Consider the following 6,071-nt stretch of genomic DNA (forward strand, 5'->3'; position numbering starts at 1 on the left):
CATTGCTTATGTGTTTATTTTAGGCCATACAAAGATTCAAGTCTTTTCCTGCGAGTGTCTTTGCCCTAGCCTTCTCTTCAACATCAAGAGAACCATTAAGGTCAGTAACGCTAAACTCTTATCTCTTGTGTTTTAGAGTAGTCAAAAATTCCCTCCAAGATTGTGAAATTCCCTTCATGATGATACCACCAGCCAGGAACTTGTCACGCAACACACATAGGGAATGCTATGAAGGGAAGAAGGTTGAAGGTTTGGCGGAACCCTCGATGAAGTCATGAAGGCCGGACTGATGACGACCAACTACTATGGAAGGAAAAGGGTCGAAGGCTCGGAAAAACCTTCGACAGGGATCCTAAGGACCGAAGCCCTCGGTAGAGTCCCATGACCTTTGGGGTGCTTGTGGTCGATAGGACGACGAGTGGATCCTTCAACTGGTGGAGGAGTGTCGGTCTGATCGAGGCCGCGATTGCCCGATGCCCTAAACCAAGGAAACGTGGCAGCGGCGAGCTTGAGCCAAGGGGCCTCTTGGGCCAAGGAATGAGCTTGACATTGGCCCGCCGGCGAGGGCAGTTGAAGATGCAAAAGATGCTAAAGCCCAGAAGGTTGTTCACGAGAAGATAGAATATATTGGAATATGCCTTAGCATTCACAAGGGCATTCTTGTACTCATAAAATATTGTAACTGTACCATATAAATGGGAGGGCTCGATCCCCAATTAACAAGAGAGTGATTCCATGGCTAGAAACCCTAGAAATTGCCTCGGTATTCGCATACCTTCGTGCCTAAGGCCCTCGTCCTACAGTGAGGCCTCCAGTGCCCTAGGGGAGAGCTGCATCGTGCTCTCTCCTGCCTTGTTGGGACCCTCGATTCCCAACACATAATATGAATAAAGGCCAGTCTCAATAGAGATTTCACAGAGTTTCATGGGCATTAAATATGCTGACATGACACTGTCTTGATGAAGAGAGAGAAGATAAAAGTTTCATGGGAGTAGAGAGAGTTTCATGGGGATGAAACTCTTCTGCACTGTTTCCAAAATATGGGTGTGTTGGAAACTGGGAGATGAAACCCCCACTGAGACTGGCCTAAAAACGAAGAAATGGGTCGCATAATATCACCACTGTTTTTATTTGATTTTTTCTAGTCCATAAAAACCTTTATGTAAATTACAAACTACTGTCACTAGATATATTGTTAATCACTTTTCCTATACCATTAATTGAAACTTGTGGTTCGTTTCTTGCATTTGTACTAAGCCACAAAAATCTGGCTCCATCTTAAAAACCAGAGCGATGTGTATCATGTATGTCATTCGACCAATTAAGATTACCGCTGTTGTTGGGAAAACCTGATTATTCCACAATTTCGATTATCCTAGGACTGACCACAAACAAAATTCAAATGCTTTCAGCTAACAAAATGCAGGCAATCGTCTTTGACTCAAAATCGGACATCTATCTACCATTCAGAACAGAGAAGTCTCAAAGATCCATGCAAAACTTTGCGATCCCCAAGTTTACATAATCTAGTTTTGACTTAATATGTTGACTCAATGAGGATTCAATGAGTTACTACATAAGGATTCAAACTATTATAATCTGCAGAAGAAGATTAAATAAATTGTGGATAAACTCACAAACAGCTATAAGCTCACACGGTATAATGAAATGTTGCATAAGAATTCAAACCGTTGAAATCTACCCAGGAAGGGAATTGCGAAAAGGGTACAAGTGGCCAAAATTCTCCTTGGGTGAGGCAACAAATCCGATGATCTAGAAAATAATAGGTCGTTCATTTTCTAATAATTTCAGCAAGTACATTTATTTTACCTTACACTAGTTGAGAATGAAACAACATGATGTAATGACACTGCCACAAAAGTCAATAAGGAATGGTGGAAATAATCATGAACCCATACTTGATGAACCATTTACTGATGCACATTATTAGTTGTGATCAGATTGGTTATCTGCATGATTAAGCATGAATACTTGACTCCTCATTATTGCTATCATCTTCCATGAAAGGATAATCCGTGTAGCCAACAACAGGCAGCATGTTCGCTTGCTCGTATACGATCATGGTTTATAAGTGTAATAATATTTTTCTCTCACATCAAATTAGCCAGCAATAAATAATCCATGATCGTTTACGACGAAACGAACAGACTGAGGGTCTTGCGTGTAGAAGGTAGAGCGGTCGTACTTGTTCAGTGGACCATTCAACTCGAACCTTTTTGGCAGGTCCGGATTAGCCAAGAAGAATCTCCCATATGCGACAAGGTTAGTATAGTCTTCTGCCACTACCTTGTTTCCTTCCTCTCAGTCGTACCCGCCGGCGCAATAAACGTGCCGTTAAACGCCTTTCGGAACGGCAGGAGCCCGTGAGGGATCTGCCAGCGGCCGTCAACAATTGTCATCCGAGGTTCCATCATGTGACACTAGAGGAAGCCCTCGTGCTTGTTGAGCTGCTGAATCATGTAGTGGCCAAGCGCCACCGGATAAGAATCGACAGTCCATGAAGTCAGCGAAGGGTGACAGCCTTATGCCCCGAAGGACCGAAAACGACGACCAGAGGAGAATGAATAGAAGCCGTAACTTTTCTCTCGAAATATTTTCGGCCGTTGTTCCAAATCACCACCAAACACACAAAGCAACCACCGTGGTGTCCACGCCCCCAAATAAATGGGTAGATGTTCCCTACGGTGGGACACCACGAAGCACTCGCACCAAATCAAGGAACAGAAAATAGGATACTCAACTCCTATTGTGAAGAAGCGAGTTTCCGAATCTAAATACCCAAACCAACTAGTGACAAGAGTACCTAGATAAGTTTCATGAATCAGTGGGAAGCCAACGCAAAAAAAATGGAACACAAATCGGAGCTCAAACGAAAAAAACCACGGACGAAATAGCGAGCTCGAGAATTAAAGACCGGAAATTTGAGGCTTCCGAACCGGTAATTCGAACCGGCGAATTTCACGTACAGACGCTGGCACCGGACACCACGGAAGGACACCGCCTCGAGCGGACGGTGCACCGTCTGGTGAAAGGGCGGTGAACACCGGTCACTCCGGTGCCACCCGAACAGAAACGCGAGAGAGAGACGCGTGGCTCAGGTGCTCTTCTCGGTGCTGGACCTCTGCTAGGTGAGCAGCCCAGCAAGGGCGAGCACGCTGCGGTGCTTGTTTGCTCGGCGTCGGCCCTGCACAGAGAGAGCGGACGAACACCGGGAAGAACCGAACAGAGCTCTGGCGGAGGGGCTGCTCCCCGCGCTGCTCACGAAACGGAAAAGCACAGGCGCCCTCCGATGCCTAGCCAGTTAGAGAAGAGAGGGAGAAATCGCAGGGAGGGATTGCACACACGCTGCGATACAGAGAGGAGTCGGGCCTAGCTGCTGGTGTACGGACAGGAAACCTGGGAGCGCTCAGCGCTGGAGCAGATGCAGCGTCATGGCCCAAGGGCGAGCGCCGCTTGGTGCAGGGCGAGCGTACTGGCCGCGCCCCTCTGCTGCTGGTTCCACAAGCCAAAGCCCCCACTCGAGCAGCCAAACAGAAACGCACGAACAGGGAAGAACAGAAAAGGGAGGCGACATAAAAATCAACTAAAACTGACCCAAAACTTCATGAATCGAACCCAAATGTTGCAGACAAGAAATTAAACTAGGAACGAATCAATCCCCAAGAAATCATAGCCTGAGATTAGTCCAAACTACAGGAAACTAAATCGTAGAGAAGAATGAAAATAGAGGAAAATGAAGAACACAGTGGAATAAAAATCACAATAAAAAGTGGCGAATCCCTGAGGGCACGAGAAGTATTTGGGGCCTCCATTCCTAGATAAAGTCACAACAAACGCAACCACAAATTTGTTTAGCTGTGGACCTCTCTCAAAAACACTAGGGGAAGGAAAACCTACGTAGAAGGGGAAAATGAAAAATGAGAAGAGGCGAGGGTGATCGGGGCACCCTCGTTCTATTTAATAGCGCTATTATACGATCCTAATTTTGTTTCTAGATATTTTTGAGCCGAACCATCGACCCGATGGCGTAATGGTCCAACTTATTTTCTATTGATCGGACGGCCACGCTTTTTTCGCGGATTTGCTTCGCCTTAACGCAACCTTCGTGATTCCGCCACGTGCTGTCTCGTTTCTCTTCGGAACCTCCGCACGGGTTTTGAGGATAAACCCGCGAAACCATCCGCATGGTGGTTTTGAGGCTCAGCCCACCAAACCGTCCACCCCTAGTTTTGAGGCCCAAACCAGCAAACCGTTCTCCAATGGTTTTGAGGCTGAAACAACCAAAACCCACCGATGGTTTTGAGAACGAAACCACCAAACCCCTAATGTCGACGCGTATCCGACCTCTGCCAAGCTTGACGCCTTCGCCTTCATTCTTGACTTGCCCGACACCATCTACATCTTCCATTTAGATACGTGTCCGGCCTCTGCCAAGTGCCACGACACCATCGTCCTCCATCTTTACTTGGTCGACGCCGTCTTCATCACCCATGTACTCTTACACTCGTCGATGTCCCCAAGTGTTAGCTACCGCGGCTGGTCATCCGTCCTCGTAGTCCCTCGGTCCAAGCCTCACGTCCCTCCTTCACTGCTCCCGGTCCATCGGCACGGCATGTCTCTACTTGACCTTCACCTCGCCGTCCACCTTCGCCTCTGAGCTCCACACCTACGCACTAGAAGCTAAGAGACATGCTGCACAACCCAACTCACGTCATGGTTAGTTCACCGACTCAACTCAAGACGCTAAGTCACGTTGACAATCAATCATTACAACCGAACCGCAGGACACGTACCAACCTTGTCTTCGCATGCCCACGCGGTGCGCTCCCACCTCGCGGACAACGGCGTCGATGACCTCCACGGCGAAGCGTCACCGGTTCTCCAGGCTGCCGCCATACTCGTCCGTGAGGTCATTAGAGCTGTCCTTCATGAACTGGTCAAGGAGGTATCCATGCGCACCATGGATCTCGACACCATCGTGCGGCTCGCCTGAAATGATCGACGATCCCGGGGATCTCCTCTGTCCGCAACCGGCGCGGCTTCGAATACACCATTCCGGACTCAGCGTCCGGGGAAATCTGCCTGTCCGTGCTCGAGATAGGTGCCTGCCCGTCGGGCTGAAACTCTGCCAATTGGGTCAAATGAAAATCAGTAACCAACTAGACAACCAACTCCTGATCAAGCAATAATTTAATCACAGCTGAGGGCTGACAAAGATACGCTTGTACTGGATGCGAACATACCATTGGTGGAGACCCTGCGGACATACCAAATCTGACAGAAGAAGATGCCACCCTTACGGTGGACGGCGTCGACGATGGGCTTCCACGCCTCGACCTGCTCCTGCGTGTACCCCTGCGCGGTGGGCGAGACAACCGTGGCCTCAGCAATGAGCAGACCGCCCTTGGTGGCGCGCTGCAAGTAGTACACGGCGGCGTTCGGCTGCGGCACGTTGCCCTAGGAGCGGCACCTCGTCAGTGGCGCGAGTACCACCCGGTGTGAAAGCTGGAACTGGCCCATCTTCCACGGCGTCATCAGCGGGAACACTTCCTTGGCAGCTTGCTGCACCATCTTGCCTGCCTGGTCAGTCTCGCTCGCCGGCGTGCTGCTGCTGCACTGTAGATGAGATGCAACACTGCAGTCACTTGCTAGCTCTCTGCCCTAGCTTGCTCGCTGCTTCGCTTGCTCTGTTTCTCGCTTTGCTTCTGTTCTGCTTCTTCTGCGTCTCCTGGCAGGGGTGTCGCTGTATATTTATACGTGTCGGGAGTTGGCGCTCCAGGCGTGCTGATGCTTACGGCCAGCCGGCCGTTTGTTTCTAACTGTGTAGATTGTTCCCGTTGCGTCACCCTTTCCGTCATCCACGCGTTCAGGTTCAGGTCTGCGGCAGCCGGCAGCAGCACAATGATTTCTTAATTCTCACGCAGGTTCCATGTAACCGGTTGTTCGGCACAATAACCGCACGTGAAGTGCATGTCATCTGCAACAAGAGATGACCCAACTAGGACGTGTGACATTTTACACGTAGGATCTTCTTCGTCGATCATCCCTAT

The 6,071-nt window shown here is 49.2% G+C and overlaps 1 pseudogene; it reads right to left on the bottom strand.

The window, feature by feature from the left end:
- Positions 1-1,784: 1,784 nt before the first annotated feature.
- On the bottom strand, positions 1,785-5,723 carry LOC136521536 (putative 12-oxophytodienoate reductase 2; annotated as a pseudogene).
- Between the last annotated feature and the right edge of the window lie 348 nt (positions 5,724-6,071).

Source organism: Miscanthus floridulus, chromosome 18 (genome assembly GCF_019320115.1).
Source record: "Miscanthus floridulus cultivar M001 chromosome 18, ASM1932011v1, whole genome shotgun sequence".
In the NCBI taxonomy this organism is placed as follows: Eukaryota; Viridiplantae; Streptophyta; class Magnoliopsida; order Poales; family Poaceae; genus Miscanthus; species Miscanthus floridulus.